Here is a 20,000-nt window from a genome sequence, read left to right as displayed (position 1 = left end):
TATGCATATTTTAACAAAATTTCACACAAAAGTACTTCATGCGCCTGGAAGTATTTATATATAAGGTGTGTGTTGGAATATCTCAGTCAGGTGTGAATACGCGATGATCGCGGTAATAAAAGATTCGATGAAAGCAGGAATAGATTATGTTGACAAAAGTAACCCTCTTACACAGCCTCACATCACAAATATGTTTCAGAAGTTGGCACGTATGCATTTCTGGTACTGCGTTTAAATTAGCACATTATTTTGAAAGCTATTCTTTACATGGGGAGTGGAGATGTTTTGTAACTATGCGGTACTCACATCTAACAATTTAATAATAAAACAAAGATAACGTAAAATTTCAATTAAACTTATAAAAACTATTTTAAATTACCGCAGTACCAAACAGAGGTAATCACTCAGACGTGTTATTACCACACAAGACTAATGACACACCCTATTACGAACGTATTGTTGATTTACTATGCCAAATGTAATTCGAAACGAATGTTTCTTGTTAAATCAGAAATACACCACCATCCTTGATCTTTTTAATTCTAAAATTTTTCAAGCATCTATAATCACATAACAGCTACAACACCTAAACTTGTTAAATTCATCAGAAAAAAGATCAGGAGGAATTCTAAGAGATCCATCCAGAATCTGGCCAAATGGTCTAGAGTGTCGTATGAGACCATGTCAACTGTACTCTGAAAGGACCTGAAGATGTCTCCATTCAAGCATGTTAAGAAACAACACCTTTTCTGCTAAAGCTGTTGATAAATGACCCCAAAGATCCCAGATTCTTCTTTCCCGCAGAAAGGATGGCACGCTACCAAATCTCGTTTTCAGTGATGAGAAGAAATTTGATGTTGAACACCACTTTAGCACCCAAAATGATCGGTTTTGGTCGAGGGATGGGGGCAAAGGAACCTGCGTGGTGACAAGGAAAAAATGTGCCGCTTCAGTGATGGCCTGGGCAGTCGTGGCAGAGTCCGGTAAACGTCGCCTCTTTTTTGTTGATCAAGGAGTGAAATTGAACCAGCAAAACTATCGAGATGACATCTTCGTTGGCGCATTGTTGTCCGGGGCACAGAAGCACTTCTAAAAATGTCCCTGGTCTTTTCACACTACTCCACACCATAATATAGGGCGATAAAGACTCTGGAGTGGTTTTCCGAGAATGCCGCGCACTTTATGTCCTAACAGGAATAGTCCCCAATCTTTTCCCGATCTGAATCCCCTTGATTATGGGATCTGGTCATATCTATAGAGCAAGGTCTCGGCTACTCACCATCAAAGTTTGGAAGCTTTGAAGGTCAAAATGCAGAGGGAGTAGGCCATGGTCACCCAGAAATAATTTTGACACATATAAGACTTGTCCTAAACGTCTTGATGCAGATGGTGGGCATATCAAATAATATTTTGTGTATTAACTTTCTAATAGTTTTTCTACAAAAATACATTTGCAAAAATTCTAAATTGGGTTTAATTTCCTAAATATAACCACTTTACGTTGTAACACTAAATAATCATGACCCTGTATATATATATATATATATATATATATATATATATATATATATATAAATATATATATATACATATATATATATAATAGAAAAAGTACCCATCGTTGAATGGGTTCAAAAACAGCCTACAGAAAATGGACTCTGATTTATGAAAATATGATAGGTTATGAAAAGGAAGGGCTGTAAAGAGATAGCTTTGAATTTGGGGGGGGGTATCAACACCAAAGCAAACTATGATGAAAGTAAAAATAAAATAGATAAACCCATAATTCATTATACCATATCTACTCACACTGAAACACTCATAACAATATTCTGTGGATCTATATAAAAAAATCCTTGTTAAACTTTGTGACATATTCCCATTCTATGGAGGCCAGGCTCGAACGAACACCCCACAATTTTATTATACACTATTTCTTACAGCTTAAACATAATTATCAAAGTATAATTATGCAGATAGATATGAACAGTCTTCATTAAATCTGTACCTATTTCCACTCTATGGAGGCCAGGCGCGAACACATACCCCACAATTTTATTATACCACCTCTATTTAAGTTAAAACATACTTATCAAAGTATTATTATGTACATCTATATCAAAAACACTTGTAAACGTGTTCTTTTTATATTTAGATTTTTTTATTTCCACACATTGTGGACCAGGCGCGAACGCAGACCCCGCGATTTTTATGAACTACCGTTCGGCCAGATCAAACATACCCATTCCTGTGTCTCGATACATCTTCTATCATTATATGGGACCATTTTTTTTAAATAGTCAACAATATAGGAGCCTATTCGTGACCAGACACACATACACCCATATTCAGCTTTATATTATATATATATATATATATATATATATATATATATATATATATATATATACTTTGAAGTATAAATACTTTTTTGCAAGACGATTAATACAGCAATACTTTATGTGTAACGACATTCAAAAATAATCTCATGTACCGTTCTCTCAATATTTTTTTGTCTCGTCCATTTAAGTTAAGGGCCCTGTCGGTGGGGCATTAGAATACGCCGACTGCCTCCCTGCAGGGGGTAAAAAACCCTCAATGGGGGTCCTGGATATGACCTTAACTATATCCAATGGTAAGGCCCCAGCTTGTGGGTTTTGGGGAGTGTGGACCCCCCTTTAATTATCATTGCTCCCAGGTCCACTCTAACCCGGAGCGGTGGTACCTGTTAGAGTCCCAACTATGGGTTAAATAGAAACCGACGTGAAAACAATAAATATATTCTAGTAAAAAAAAAAGTCTTCAAAGTCTTTGGATTCGGCATTAAATAACGCGAACAGGGGTGATATGCTGTAAAACAAACACAACCAAACCAACCAAATTTTAGTTAAGATTAAAAAAATCCAATTCAAGTTCCGTGCACAATCATTGTTTTTCGCCTAAGAATATACTAATTTTTTTAATTTAGAACTCTATCAGATGAACTCATGAACGTAGATGTAAAAGACGCTGAACTATCTGCAGGCATTTGGCGGTGCACAGTTTACAAGCGATACAAACTCACAGTCACATATATTTGCCAAAAACAACGAACAATTCTCCACAACACACACACACACACATTATTTTCATATCAATCAAAACGCGATGCAGATGTAATATGACTCTGTCTTTTGGAACGCAAAATGCCACGCTACCGTGCGCATGTCATACAATACAGCGAATGATGCCTCAAATAATTCTCTCGGTATGTGCAATATAATTTCCCGCTTTCGCAGCACCGCGAGTGATATCTAACTTAAAGAAAAATGTATCCAAAATAAAGAATCCTATAATCTCAGAATGAGAAATGAATGTACAAGACTTGAACAAAAAGTCTTGCTTATATTCGCCACATATTAGCAAGAAGAATTAAAAGCAAACGTAAACTTGATGTTTAAGAATGAAACGATGGGTGAGGTAAAATTTAACTTTAATAAATATCTGCTTTTTACTGCTAGTACATGTTTTCCAATTTCTAATGAAATTTACTTCATAGCGAAATCATTTATCCTGTATTATTTATTGTGTTGTCGATAGCAGGTGTTTAGTAACCTTTAAAAACTTAAGAACAAGTAAAATACTTACGTAAAGAAACCGGGAAATAGTTCATTTTAGTTTACAGCGTAGTATAAAAAATAATGTATTATGGTCTACTTAAATATTAAACAACACATTTTCTATGAATATATAATATCTGTTTTAATTAGTAACATTTCACTATATTTAAATTATATTAGTCTTCTCATGGCGAGTATTAACTAATTATGCTAAATATTTCAACATTTATTTTTGACACATATATCACGAGGGTGATATTTTAAATAGAACAGTGACCGCATACACTTGAGTAATGATGACACAATTTTTGACACTATATCTCCACTAAACTCTTGTATAAATGGTAATTCTGAATATTTAATTGACCTTAAATAAATTGCTGAACACATATATTACCATAGTAATACGGCTCACGGAAAGAGCGTAGAAATTATACACGATAACCTACTTAAAAGTAGACCGATCTTTTCTTATCTTTCTTTAACAATGTTTTTAGATAAAGCGGCCCACATAATTAAAACCCGATCTCTCTCATCTTTCTCCAATCAATTTTTGTTTTGATTAAGCTTCATAATTTCTTAAAATCAGCATTTAATTTTTATAAATATATTGTTTTCGCTTCAGCAGAGAATAGAAATTTTGGAACCTTTTCAGAACAATAAGCAAAGGGTTTATGCCACCACCTTCCCTGCAATTGTCATGACATGTTGTTTTATGTTTTTTTTGGGGGGGATTTAAAACAAAATTTGTACGCAAATAATCCTCATAATCGAGACTAACAAAATGAGAACATTATAACCCTATCCAGACACGAACAAGAGAAGATATACAGGCATTTGCAAACTTGCCCGGAAATGTATGGATCTAAACGGGGAACACTTCCCGCGTCTCTTATAAAACCACAAGTAATTAAAACACTGCTAAAGTAATTTAAACAATAAAAGAATGCCCCTCCTCTCTATTACATTGTTTGGGGTTGCTTTAAGTGGGTTATCATGTAGTTTAATATTGTTCTCAAGTATGCATGCAATCCTATTTATGTCATGCCACAGAATAAAATAATGTGAATCACTATGACTACACAGACATGACAGAAAAGAATATACATCCACAGAAACAGGCTATTTATATAAAAATATAATTTATTAAACGAAAAAAACAAAATAAATGACAACATAATTTTATCACTAATACAAGTGTGGCATTCCCTTTGCGGTTTTAATGCATTGACCCTACATATATATATACATATATATATATATATATATATATACATACATATATATATATATATATATTTATATATATATATATGGGTTTGGTTAGTTGAGGAATATGATCTTTAGGGATTTCTAGCCATTTCTGACGCAACATTGCTAAAAGTTCAAGCTGAGAAGATGGCTTCCTTTTCTTTGTGCGATGGTCCATTTAATGTTTTTAATCCGGGGACTTACTTTGCGATTGAAGTTAGTTAATCATATTTTAACTCAACTAATGTCATGTCGCACAAGCAGAGTGACAAAACGCTCCGTCGATAATAAATAGTGAGTTAACGTCGTTTATTGAACTAATTGAGAATATTGGAAGAAGCGCTTAATGTAATATTGAAACATATTTAGGAGACTTGATGTTTTCTTCGCATTCACCAGATTTGAGCGACGGTTATTTAAATTGCACTTCTATACGATTAACTAGGAACCTACAAAACTGTTCTTTAAAAAAAACCCAGCATACTGTAAAACATTTGCAATAATAACTATCGTTTAATATTGACTGTACTCTATTTCAAAAGTTATAAGTCTAAGAAAGTTTAGCTAGCTCTAATCTAACCGAGATGAAACGATCTTTTGCCAGAGCTTAACTACTGTAAATATATTTTTAAAAATAATTTATGCGGGAAAAGTAAGACCAATCACCTACGGAGAATAATTGATTTGATTGAGAAGATTCGTAATTAAAAACAAACATGTTATTTATAGTAAAATACATGTCAGCAAAATTACCTTCTCGGAACATATTTTTAGTTTGAAAATACATGGATAAACATGTAATTATTGCCAACTAATATCCTCATCTTCGGACTTCTTGTTTCATAACGTTTCGGACAACCATTTCCTCTTCCGGTCGTCAGTAGGAAACCGCGACGGGATAGGAACTCGGAAAATACTATATCATCTATAGTTGTCGACAACAACTATGGGTGACAGTAACTTCTGAAAATGCAGTTAGAAGATTCGTCCATGGGCGTTGTCGTCTCACCGCGTTTTGGTCAAGTAAACGTGGTCGGACGACAAAAACTATGGATGGCAGTAATTGATTAGGATACACTTAGAAGATTCAGAGTTCCTATACCATCGCTTTCATCAAATGACGAACGTCAGAGGAATTCTTAGCCGAATTTTCGTAAAACAACAACTAAAACAGATAAGGATTATACTCCACAATAAATAAATAGATAAACAATACTTATCTACATTATGAATTCCAATTAAATAATATATAGTATAACACTATTTCTCTACTTGTGTCCAATATTGCTGATAATAGATGAAATATTAGGACTTCCTTTGATGACGGAGTATGTTAAGAATGTTTGCATGCCGTATACATATGGAGAAAACATTGTCATGCAGAAAACGTTATTAGAGGAAAAGTGTTCCTATTTGGCAAATATATCATCAATCCTCGGAATAATTTGGGATACAGAATATACGTATTTTTTTACGCATTCACTTACTTTTATGAAAAGAATTATCAATCTTAAATGATATTTGCTGATATTCTTATCCATCCATTTTTTATATCATGCCTTATATTGCAAGCAATTCACAAACAGAATAAAACAAAACTGTTGGTCAAATTGTTAAATGGGTTCTTTTGTGGGAAAAACCTTACTCATATCCGTGTTTATTTTATTCATCTTCTATGTTACAAAAATTCAATATTTATATTTGCCCAAAGGCCACTCCCTTTAAAGTTTGAAGAGTGTCTAGAGTTGAAAGCCATGTTTAGTTTCAGCGCAGTTTCCGATGGTTAAGTTTTCCACACAAGCCCTGGAGGTGACTGGTTCTCAGTAGACAGAACACAAGAGTCTCCACGTGTTGAGACGAAGAAAAATGCTAAGTTACTACAAAAATGTTTAATATTTATGGTGCAATTGTGGTTTCTTATTGGTTTGTAGCAGAACGTGAATTAATTTGATTCGTCAATATCGTTTATAAATAGAATCTCCAGACTGTGCGTGTTCATACCCCATTATACTTCAAAACTATTGCAACAGAGTGTGTTCTGGTTTCCGAAATAGTAAGATTAAATGGCAACAGTTGGGTAGAATTTGAGTATTTTTGAGGACAGATATATTAGTTGTTTACATAGGATATGGTGACAACTTTGTTATTATCAGCTTGAATACATACCAGTAAACCAATGTTTGACATGGAGGCCATTTAATAAAAGAATATATCTTTATGGAATTTTCGTTTAGATGAAGGTTTGGGTTGTGATTAAGGTTCATTACTAATACTTCTTCTTGATAAACGAGTGTATTTTTCTAGAAAGTTTTGCAGGTGGTCCATAAGTTGGAGTTTAAAAAAAACTATGAAAATACGTATAGAGTAAAGATAGTTCTTTTGTGGAGAATATGTTAGAGAGACAAACTACAAGTGTTCGAAGCTAGGGTAGGATGCTCCGATTAAATCTTCCTCTAGATGTGGTAGCAGTACTCTGTTTTAGGACATATCTGATTTTATCCATGCATAACACTTGATGAACGGAGAATATGACTTTAATATGTTTTATATATTTTTAGCGATTGCTTTAAGTTCTAAAGACGGTTTTTGTTTCAAAACATCTACTACTTTTATAGCAATAAAAGTGTTGGATTCTGTGTCCAATGGGGCAGTTTAATTAAATGTATACTATGCCCTGCTCTTCGATCTCTGTTGGTTTGTCCTGAAGTTTACATTAATTTATGTACCGATAATTATCGATTAAGAAACCTGACATTTATTTAAACATTGGAATCAATGGTATTTCCGAAACGAGTATCAATAAAGTGTTGATTGACGAGCGATATTTAGGATTGTATTATACTATGTGTTTATAATTTATGATTTTCAAACATATGTGAGTAAATATATAAAAACGCTTAAACGTGGAACTTTTGCATAAGTTATTGTCTGAAGAATTATTTGATCGCGAGAACCTATTAAACAAAATGAGTGTGGTATATAATAACATAGCACGAACATTGAATTAGTATAGATTTATCAAATTCAATTCTTGTATTCTACTCTATTTTTTTAATAAATGATATTTACAGACTAAGGAAGGCGCAAGTAACAAAAATTAATAAAATGATGTCGCATAAGAGCCGTATCTGAAGCTTTAAGAGCCCCTCTTTTTCTTCTGATAGGATTCAATGGTAGTAGCTGTTCTTGCATAAGATCCTATAATGATATCATAGTGCTTCCCTGTGCGACTGACGTCCCTACAATGGATATAATTCACACATGAGGATAGTAAAAATAAACATTAAGAATAAGATATATTGTGACACTGCATTAACGATATTACTTAAATCAGTACTTTCAAACATTTAGCCAAATGACTACTAAAATAGGGAGGCATCGCTATTTACATTAGAACTTCATAAAATGCCCAGCAGCAATGTATTGCATATAAGAGATGCCGCTGCCGAATTTCAATATTGTGCGCTAGTATAAACAAATAAATTAAATATATTATAACTTTCCAGAATTTCGAAGAAGCATTTGCTTTTTTTAAAAAAACGGGAGGCATCATATATAAAGGTCCAATTCCAATGGGACCGTTCTAGATATACACATTTTATCATAAGATTTACGTTAAGATTTAGATTTTACGGAGATAGCTTCAATGTTTTTATTTTCCCGGAAAATCCTTTACAAATAAACTTATATCTTTCTGAATCAGTAAAAAAACCGTCGCTGGATTCACGGGCATGATATGATTTTTTATTCAGTATCTTAGTGTTAGATCTTGCAGAACTGAAACCGTATTGCTTGTCACTGAGTAGGCTATTACGTAACAGAATGATGATTTATGTTGTTGGAAGAGTATTTTCTACTTATTTCAATGAAGAAGGTTGGTTAAATCATTACTAGTACAACGCTGGTACAATGAGCTGCATCATATCGATTATCTATTTTCTCCTGTTTATTACCAGTGCCTTAATGCATTTTATACATTTTGTTTTTACTTCATCATATGCGGCCTTTAAATACTAAAAACATATCACAGATATTTACAAATATTTCGGAATAAAGCAGCTACCCTATTTACTTGTAAAATGTTGTTCTTTTCACTCGCTGGATTAACATTTCTGTATTTAATGTGCCTGGTGCTAATAAACTCTTAATTCGATGAACAATGTTCCTATAGAATTATCATTTTCAGATTTACAACTTAGTTATCATTTTCTCTTATAATAAAGCAGTCAATTCCTAATTCGACAATCATGTGTCTTCAAGGAATTACACTTATAACTTTACTTTCTAGTCACCTCAACTTGTTGGGCAAAGCATGTTTAGCGCAACATTCGCAGCCATAAGTAAAACGGCAAAGCGTTAAATAGTATTCATACAACAATAAATTTAAATTGTTTATTTATTAATGTGCTAGAATGTCTATACGTATCTATTGACGACTATAATTAACTCTACCACACGTGTTTGCTTTCGTTCAGTGCTCTTAATCTAATGTTTAATTCTCCTGGAATCAAGTATTTGATTACGTTAGTTGGAAATGGCAGGAGCCATATATCATTTCCTTGTATTCCCGTTATGTTACAAGTGTGGCAGCATTTTATACACAATACATTCTTTTTCTGCGCATTTATTTAATTTTGTACTCATCTTTTTAATATATGCTAATATTGCTACTTTCGTGGGGTTTCATCTGTTTAAAAATTCTGGTTAAACTCTTTTCATCGATATTATATAAAATTGTTTTTCAGTTATCATTTTCGGTATAATTTATAAACATCTATTGATAATATAAAAGTGATCAATCAATGTATAAAAAAAACCTTAATATAAAAATGATATAAAAATAATCTTAAATATGGAAATTTCTTTATTATTGTTAATCTAATATTTTATTTGGGCTGATTTTAGGTAATGTGATATATTAGAGACAAGGGAAATTTTGTATGTGTGTGCGCATGGTGGTGTACGCCGGGGGATGTCCGTACTTTTAGTGATTTCCCTGATTTGTTTAATATGTGTTATTTCTTGTGTAAGTAAATTTATCTAATTTTTCGATTTCAAAATTCCAGACTATTTTGAAGTTATTTCCATTTCATGCAGGTACATGTTCGGAAACGTATAGGAGTCTGTTTACTTAATTATTATTTTACTTTTACGTAATGCCACGTTTTTGTTCATGGTTTGTGGTAAGGCATTCATAAGATGTTCCATGCTGTGCATTTAATGCTTATACTACAATTCTGAAGGTGCAACTAACATTTATGTTAGTGTGGAGCTTTTGAATGCGTACCTTCTTACTTGTATTATTATGCTACGAACTGCGCATTGTTTTTTTTTTTTGCATTTTTGTGAATGCCTCTATTGTACGTCAATTAAGTTTAGATGAGTGTATTGTGGGGTTTGCGATTTGAGTTTTATTATGTTTATAGTTTTGTGTAGGGAGCTCATTTTGTTGTTTGGTTGAATAAGACAGTTTTCTAATCACTCTATACAGACCTGGATTGTTTTTTTTTGTGTGTCAAGGAGTATGCAAGAATTTGTTTGTTCATCCATATTTTTTTTTATTTCAGAGTAGATCACCCGACCTTTCTCTGCAGATTCGATACGTTTGTGTATTAACTGTTATGTGTATTTTTAAGTGCATTGGTATTTGATTTAGTCGAATCATTATGACGCGTATGCTCACGATTATGGTGCAGATACTCCTTGTTACGAAAAATGGTATGCTATTCATGAATCCCTTGGCCTGATATTCTTTAAAATGGAGATATCGCTAGGCATCTCTCGATGAGTAGTATATGTCTGGTATTATGTAATTATTTTTAATATTTACAAATTTGACTATGAAAGATACTTTCACAGATCTTTGGTCTAGAGTAAATTTCATTCTCAATTGTAATTTTCGGAGTATAATATGTAAATCGTTGTTGTCCCTCCCTGAGATTTTGAAAACGCTAAAGCAACTCATCTCGCGAAAACTCTATTCTACGTGTATTTCTACTGTTCCGTAGTTTTGTTCTGCCCTTCTATATAAAGTATTTTTAAGTAGACAAGTTATATGTCGTTGTCATTTTATTTGTGTTGCTGTGCCTAGTATTTGTGTAGTTGTAGGGGAAGTTTTTGTGTATGTTCATTGATCCAATCTGAGATGTCCTCCATTCTTAGGCTATGAAATATGTAGCTGGAAAGACTACTTACGTAACATTTGCTTATATTTCCCCGATATCTTCTGTATGTGTAAGGGATTCTGAGAAAAAAGAATGATCTTTTATATAGCTCCTGATATAATCGATGAAATATTGTTGTAATAAGTAGATTAGGTCACTAAAGCTGCTTGTTGGAGAAACTGGTGTTGCTACTGTGTTTTGAATGCTGAGGTATAATGTGCTTTCTATATCAATTACGTGTTTTATTTTGTTTGATTTGTGTAGCTTGCATAATCCATAGAAGTAGTTTTTTTTTTGTATTAAATGATCAGGAAATTATTTTCGTTTCGTGTAAATATTTTCTTGCGTGTCGTGTAAAGTTTTGTGCTTTTGATAGTGTTATTTCATCTTGTACTTCTAATTAGTTTGTAAGAAATTTCGCAATCTACTGATTTTATAATTATTGATTTATAGTAACTTCTGTAAATAATTATAACAATGTTACTTTTGTCTGTGTTTTCTATAAGAATTATAATTATTTCAGATGTTTATGAATACTTTACTTTGCGTAAGGATAATGCTGATGGTATTTTGTTTTTTCTGAGAATTAAGATTCTGAAAATTTTCAAAGAATGCGTTTAGTTCTTTCCTATTGTTATATCTTCTGTTTTTATTATATAAAATTCTGTTATAGCTACCTTGTCGTATAATATTTCTATAAATTTGAATTTACTTCAAATTTTTCAAAGTGCTTCTCTAGTTTATTTTAGCTGTGGGGCAGATTTTTGTGCTTCTTTAATGTGTGTGAATAATCTCATGTCTTTTTGGACTTACTTTGTTTGATTTGCTATTATTTTAAGGAATTCTTACAAAATTATAGATATCTCCGTTTGGGGAGTTTTTGAAGAGTTATATCCTTTCACATGTTTTATTTTTATTTTTAAAATGCGATCATGTAAATATTTTGTGTGTTATAACAATTATTTGTCATATATTTGTGTAGTTTGTGTGATGATGTTAATTGGTTTCTTTTTGTGCTACAGTTGGAATATTTCGTGTTTGCATTATAGTAACATATATAACATTTTTTAGATCGATTAGTTTTGAAAATAATGATTTTTTATTGTGTTGGGCCATATGTTTAGTAGTTATTTAGATTTTGCTTTGTCTTTTTTTCTTAACATGTAAGTTTCGTAGTTTTGTTGTGTTGTGCGGGGGTTGATATGTTAGTGGTGCATTTCCGGTAGTTGTATTAACTTGCAGATGTGTTTTTGTATAGATGTGATAGGTTTTTAATTGGTATTTTTGTTGAATTTGTTGTAAAAAGGTGTGGGAGTGTGTGCGCATATTGTGATTGTTTCTGTTGTATGTGGGCTTGAGTGCGCTAAGTGTTTCAATTCCTTCCTGCGTTTTGTGATCAATGTGTTTGTGGTTCCGTTAATTAGATAAACATTAACCTATTTTATAAACATAATATAACATGAACGCATGACTAAAGAAACAACTATTTTGAAAATACGAATAATTGTACATAAGTGGAATCACTTAAGCTTCAAATATGATAAACAAATATAATGCAATACTGCAAATTTACAAAGACCCATGTTAGATATTCTAGGACCACTTTTATGTAGAGGTACAGAGACAATTGTGCCAAATGTTTAATCAAATAAATTCTCTATTTCTTTAGAGACATGTGTTAATAAATGTTTAAAAATTGAAATGCATGATTGCTAAATTTAGCCAATATAATGAAAATCCAATAAATATATAGATCACATAGTAAACTATTAATGCACTCACTTTAAAATAGTGTTGTATTGCAAGGCGTCATATTGGGGAACCCATTTACGGGGACACAGAAAATATGACGATGATAATGAGGGAGACACTTATGTAAGACTCGAGGTTTCATATTAATACGGGCTGGGAGAGATAATGCTACACTTCTCATACATATAGAGAGGATGATATACTTAAGTTATGATGATTGTAGGGAGACCACATAATACTTTGAAGCGTTATACAAGTTCGTTATGAGATGATGATAAAACACATTCACCTTTTCTGCTTGAGAGTAATGACGACACAAGACAACAGTGACAACAGAGTTTGTTTCTTTATTCTTCAATCGATGACGTTATATATTCCAGCGTTTTCGGCTACATAGTTTACCCCTCTTCCACTCGCCTCTAAAGGGTTCCAACTCTCCAACTCTATCACCATGTGGGATCTGCTTTGATTATCTCATCCTCATCAACACTTGACTCTCAACTGATTGACTCTAACTCCGAACCCACATAATCCTACATTGAAGAACACCCTTTGTTTATAACGTCACAAGTGTGGTTTTTAAATGTGACTAACTTTAACGTGGCTTCACATATGTGTGTCCAAACATACATTTGTCAAACAAATGACCCCTTAATTTTAATTCTAACCTATTTTAAACAATATATATTTACTTTGCATTGCCCATTCTATTACCTGACATATTAAAGATTCAGATTTCTATAAGAATGGGCAATCAACACTTTTTTCCGACATATTATTTAACTATTTATAATAGAATAAACAATAGGCACAATTTCCAACGTTCATTATCGTAGACACATGCCAACAAGGTTAAATCTAGCCTAATCCTAATATCCCTTTAACATATCAAGCATGTCTACTTACATGAGGAGGGGACAGCACTCCCATGTAACTCATTTTATTAATAAAAATCTTTTTAATCTATAAACAATAGGCTACATTTCCAACATTCATTATCGTAGACACATGCCGGCAAGGTTAAATTCTTGCCTAATCCTAATATCTCTTACACTCATCAAGCATGTCTTCTTACATGATAAGGGAACAGCACTTCCATGTAACAAATTTTATTAATAAAAATCTTTTTAATCAAAAAGCCAGACATTATACAACATGGTATACATATAATGCGGTCCATGGTATAGAAGTATAGAAGGAAAAATATCCACCTTGTAAGTATTAGAGAGGGGAATATATTTATTATTAACTTTTTATCTAAGAAAAAGTTTTACTGAATTTTTCTAATTATGGTAAAGTAATGGAGTTTTGTGAACTTTACACTGTAAGTATGAATAAGGAAACAATATCAAATGATTGATAATGAACGAATTGTAAAAACATGCATATATAAACAATCTTGGATAAAGTATGTACATTAGATTAGAGAAACTTCATTTGGAGAATATTCTTTCCCCTGAACAATGGATATAATTACACTTAATCAGATATCACGGTTAATCGTTAAAAAATCTTATTTGGAACACATAAATTTAGTAAGAGTTTAGAGTCGTAGAAAAACTCGTGTAGGCTCTTTAGAGTCTCAGCTGATTTTACATTCACCTAACTTTGCATTTAATTTAATTTATCAATGATGTTTTATAAGTTTTTACTAGATTGAGAAATTTCGTTAATTTTAAAATCTTTCTCTTGGGATTTTAGTGACATTTAGTGATTTGATGATTAGTTATTTTTAGAACTGAGAGAAATAGATATAAACAAAATACGAGTATAGGAATAGAAATAAAACGTATCTATAGATACGTATATATATGTGTATATATATCTGTATAAATATGTGTGCATGTATATGTATGTATATGTGTATATTTATGTTTATGTTTCGGTATCTGTGTTTTTTTTGTATATATACTTAGGCATGTGTTCTCCCCCCTATTGATGTGTCTCCGTACATTGTACAGGTGTAAGCGTGTATGTGTTTTTGTGTGTGTGCGTGTGTGTATTTTATTTACTTATCATTAACAATTATTTATTAATATTTAAATTTTAAATTTATTTTATTTACTTACTGATATTCTTACCTATCATTATACTATAAATATAAACCTGTAAAGTATAATTCATTAATGTATTTTCCTTTTCTAGTTCTTTCATTTTTTATGAACAATAAATATCTTTCAATCCCTCCCCGTCCGGCTAAATCACTTTAAACCCCATTTTCAACCCGTTCCTTCACTATCATTAACTCTCCAACCTGCTGCCATGGTGATCCTTTAAATAAACTGTTACTTATGCCGTTATAAATTAAAATAGCGTCTTTTAATTTTAAACCGTTATAAACTAAAAAAAAACGTATATAAGAATTAACACATAATTAATATTTAATTATAAACCCCTCTCTTATTGTATACACGCCTACTACTTATTATATTTGTGCTGAGATGAAGCATGAAATTGTATGATATAGAAGAAAACAACTGTTAAATATAATTTAACTTTTAAGTAACTTTATTATGTATTTCCTATATTAGTATTTATGATTAGCACTTCAAGTGTAACATAGATATCTCATTGAAACAAATATATTTTTTCTATTTTTAAATAAATAATAATACCTTTTTTGATAAGGAGGGCACCACTTATCAAGGCCCGGAATCCACTCAGGGATAAGGGTACTTGTATGTGCAGTACGTTCTGCGTTAGTGCTGATATTTCATAAAGCGTCTACCTAAGGGGGCGGCTTATCGGGAACTTGTTTACGTTGGACTTGAAGACATCCAAATTGTAGTCAGGTGAGAAACAGGCAGACGGAACAGAGTTCCACTGGCGTGCTGTTCTAAGAAAGAAGCTGTGTTCATGGAATCTACGTTTTGATTTAGGCACAGATAGCGACTGGGGATAATTTTTGACAGTGGGTTCAGCTAGACGGGTGTTTTTCGTAAAAGATTGGCGACGAGGGGACCAGAGATTGCAGCTAAGAAGAGCACCTGCCATGGATATAACGGTAAAACAAAGACAGGCTCGCAATTTCTCTTCCGTGGGAGAGAGCTTGCAGGGAAGAGAAAAGGGCATCTCTCACTAAGCCACGAAGTCTTTTTTGTACTCTGTCAAGGCAGGATAGGCTATTTTTAGCAGCTTAAGCCCAGATATGGCAGCAATAAGCCATCCTTGGACGTACTTGGCTTTTATATAGATAGAGAATTGCATCAGTAGTGAGATATCTTCTGGAGCGGTAGAAGCAACCCACAATCTTTCTAGCGACTCTGGCAACAGACTTGTGTAAGTGTTCCATTTCAGATAAGGAGTAAAGCCCAAGCTCAGAAGTTTGTCAAAACATTGAGCTTCACCAAGGCGAGCCCCATACATTACAATTGACGCCAGATAGGGATCAGTGCGTTGATAGTGTAAGATAGGAGCTTGGTTTTAGATGCATTAAAGGTTACCAGCCACGTCTTCCTCCACTGGACTACACATTCGAGATCATAGGAGAGAGAATCAGGGAGAACTTTGTCATTTACAGCCTTTGATGTGTTGCCGTAGATGGTCGTGTCATCAGCATGTATATCAACGAATGATTTAAGTATGTGTTTAGGGAGATCATTGATATAGATCAGGAAGAGAGTTGAGCCCAGGATGGCCCCCTGAAGGACCCCAGCATGAATACTGCAGGCCTCTGATTTTTGTCCATCTACCGCTTTTTCGATATATAATTGGTTGGTAAATGTACAGTTTTTTTTTTACGGATTGATAACTTGCTTAAATAATATTTGGTGCTAATGCAAAGAGTGGCCAACGGTATTTTTTAAATCGTATTTCCAGGTTTAATTTAAGTTTTATTATATGCGTTTTATTCAATTGGAAGGTTAAAATACAGATTAGGTACAAAACTGCCTTCCCTCCCCATGTTAAGAATGGCTTTTTAAATAATAACGTCATTATTTCAACACAGAGCACTCTCTGCATGAGTGCTGTACTTTCACCTAACAATGTCATAAACAAAACATGGTACTTATGCAGAGAAAGTACCATAACAATATAATAATAGAATAGTAACGTTATTTAGAAAGCTATTCTTAACATGGGGAGGACGTTTTGTTACTATTCTATACTTTCACCTATCAATTTAATAAACAAAAGATGGCACTTATGCAGAGAAGGTACCGTGCTGAAATAACGCTATTAAGAAAGCCATTCTTAACATGGGAAAGGAGAGTGTTCTGTAACTATTTTATATTTTCACCTAACAATTTAATAAACAAAAGATAATACTTATGCAGAGAAGATACCGTGCTGAAACAATACCGTTATTTAGACAGCTATTTTTTAACATGGGGAGGGAGTTTTGCATCTATTCTATACTTTCACCTAACAATTTAATAAACAAAAATAGATAGTACGTATGCATAGAAAATACCGTACTGCAATAATGTTATTTAGAATGACATTCTTAACATGGGGATGGTATTTTGTAACAATTCTGTCCTTTCACCTAACAATTTAAAAACAAAACATTGTACTTATGCAGAGAAGCTACCCCGCTGAAATAATGACGTTATTATTTAAAAAGCCATTCTTAACATGAAGATAGCGGTGTTTTGTAACTATTCTTGACTTTCACCTAACAATTTAATAAACAAAAGACAAACTTAAGCAGTCAAGGAACAGTACTGAATCATTAACATTATTAAGAAAGTCATTCTTAACATGGTTAGGGAGGATGTTTTCTAACTATTCTGCACTTTCGATGCGTATGCAGAGAGTGATCTGCGCTTTTTTTTTAAATCGCATTTCCACGTGTAATTAAAGTGTTATGATATGTTTTTATTCAATTGTAAGGTTAAAGTACAGCATAGGTACAAAGCCCCCTCCACATGTAAAGAATGGCTTCTTGTCTGCAGGAATACCGATTTATGTTTTGTTCTTTGCTTTTTGTACCGTATTTTTGGAAAAAAATGAAAGTACACGTTTTTTATTTTTTTTATTTTACAGAAGTTGTTTTTAAATACGAAAATATGAATGGTTTTTCTTTATTAAAGAAATTGCGTACTGGTGCACTTATTGATCCGTGCTGAAATAATAACGTTATTATTTAAAAAAAAAACATTCTTTACATGGGGAGAAAAGGGTGTTTTATTCTGGACTTACACCTAACAATTTAATAAACAAAAATAAACTTAACCAGACAAGGAACAGTACTGAAGCATTAACATTATTTAGACAGCCATTCTTAACATGTGGAAGGAGGATGTTTTCTAACTACTCTGTACTTTCGGTGCTAATGCAGAGAGTGATCCGTGCTATTTTTAAATCGTATTTCCACGTTTAATTAAAGTTTTATGATATGTTTTATTCAATTGTAAAGTTAAAGTACAGATTAGGTACAACCCCTCTTCCCTCCATGTTAAGAATGTCTTTTTAAATAATAACGTTATTATTTCAGCACGGATCACTCCCTGCTTGAATTCCGAGTAACGTTTTGTTATTTGCTTTTTTACCGTATTTTTTTGTTTTTTTTTTTCAAGAAAACCTTTCTTCACAAATATTGGAAGTGCACGTTTTCTCATTTTTTTTACAGAAGTTATATTTATATAAGAAAATATGAATGCTTTTAAAGAAATTGGGTACTCGTGCACTTATTGATCCGTGCTACAAATAATACCGTTATTATTTAAAAAGGCATTCTTAACATCGGGAGAAGAGGGTTTTTGTACCTACTCTATACTTTAACCTTATAATTGAATGAACAAAAAAACGGTAATTTTTTAGATTAGGTCCACCTCCCCAATTTTCTTTTAAATGACGACTTTTGTGGGTTTCCGACGATGCTGAATACAGAAATAAGTAGTTATCGAGAAATTAAAAATGTGTACAATGCATTGTAATCTTTGGAGGCCGTCTTTTTTACACGCTTGCGCGCGTCATAAACAAATCTACGCGCGTAACAAAGATTGCTGCCAAAGAATACAATGCATAAAACAACTATCTATATCTCGATAACTATTATTTCTGCAAAATTGCAATGCGATTTCTGTATTCAGCATAGTCGGAAACTTTTAAAATCGTCATTAAAAAAAAACTGTGGAGGTGGACCTAATCTAAAAAAAATACCAAAAAAACATAAAACTTTAATTAAGCTTGGAAATACGATTTAAAAAAAATAGCGCGGTTCAGTAAGTGCATTTGTACCCATTAAGCGACTCACGTGATCTTATTGCCAAATAAGGTCCGGCTACAATGTTGCACGCGCCGTTCACATTGTTTTTGGGTGTTGTTAAAGTTTAATTCAACTTTCACAATATTTTTTTTATTATTTTATAATTACAGAATATCTTTTTTTAATGATAACTGTTCAGTTAAAAAAGCATAGAATAGTTACAAAACACCATCCCCTCTCTATGGTAAGAATGGGTGACAAAAAATATTAGGTACTCATGTAGAGAGTGATCCGTGCTGAAATAATAACGCTATTATTTAAAAAGCCATTCTTAACATGGGGAGAGGAGGGTATTTTGTATATATTCTGTAATTAAACCTTACAATTGAATAAAAACAAACATATCATAAAACTTTAATTACACTTGGAAATTCTATTTAAAAAATAGCGCGGATTAATAAGTTCATTAGCACCAGAAATTGTTAGGTGAAATACATAAAAGTTTCTACTAGAAAACCGTAATTTTTTTTTTTGCTATTCTTTCCAAGGGGAGGGGATGATGTTTTGTCACTATTCTGTGCTTTCAACTAACAATTTATTAAAAAACAAAAGGAAAATTTTACATTAAGTCAACCTCCACAATTTTTAACATGGGTAGGTTGGGGGTGTTTATTTATAAAGCCGCTCTTAAGATGGGAAGAATGGTAGTATTTATTCCAAAAGCCGTTTTTTAAAGACGAAAGACAGGTAACACGTTAAAACATATGGTTAGGCATTAGTGATGTATATTCCGAAATCCGTTCTTAATATGGCGAGGTTGGGAGTGTGTATTCATGGCCGTCAGTGAATTATAGTGCATAGTACAGGTCTTTATATCTCAAAAACTAATGCCCTCTGCAAATTTTAAATGAGATTTTCTTATTCAGCATAGTCGAAAATGTGGAGGTTGACCTAATATAAAAGAAATACCCTCCCCCAAAAAAGATATCGTGGAATTTAAATTTAAGCGTGCTAACAAAAATAAAATTAGACAGAAACATACACCTTTGGGTTTGTACTTGCACAAAGACTTGAAATAGT

Source organism: Euprymna scolopes, chromosome 17, assembly GCF_053919585.1.
Source record: "Euprymna scolopes isolate OS-2025 chromosome 17, ASM5391958v1, whole genome shotgun sequence".
NCBI lineage: Eukaryota > Metazoa > Mollusca > Cephalopoda > Sepiida > Sepiolidae > Euprymna > Euprymna scolopes.
This window is presented reverse-complemented; position numbering follows the sequence as displayed.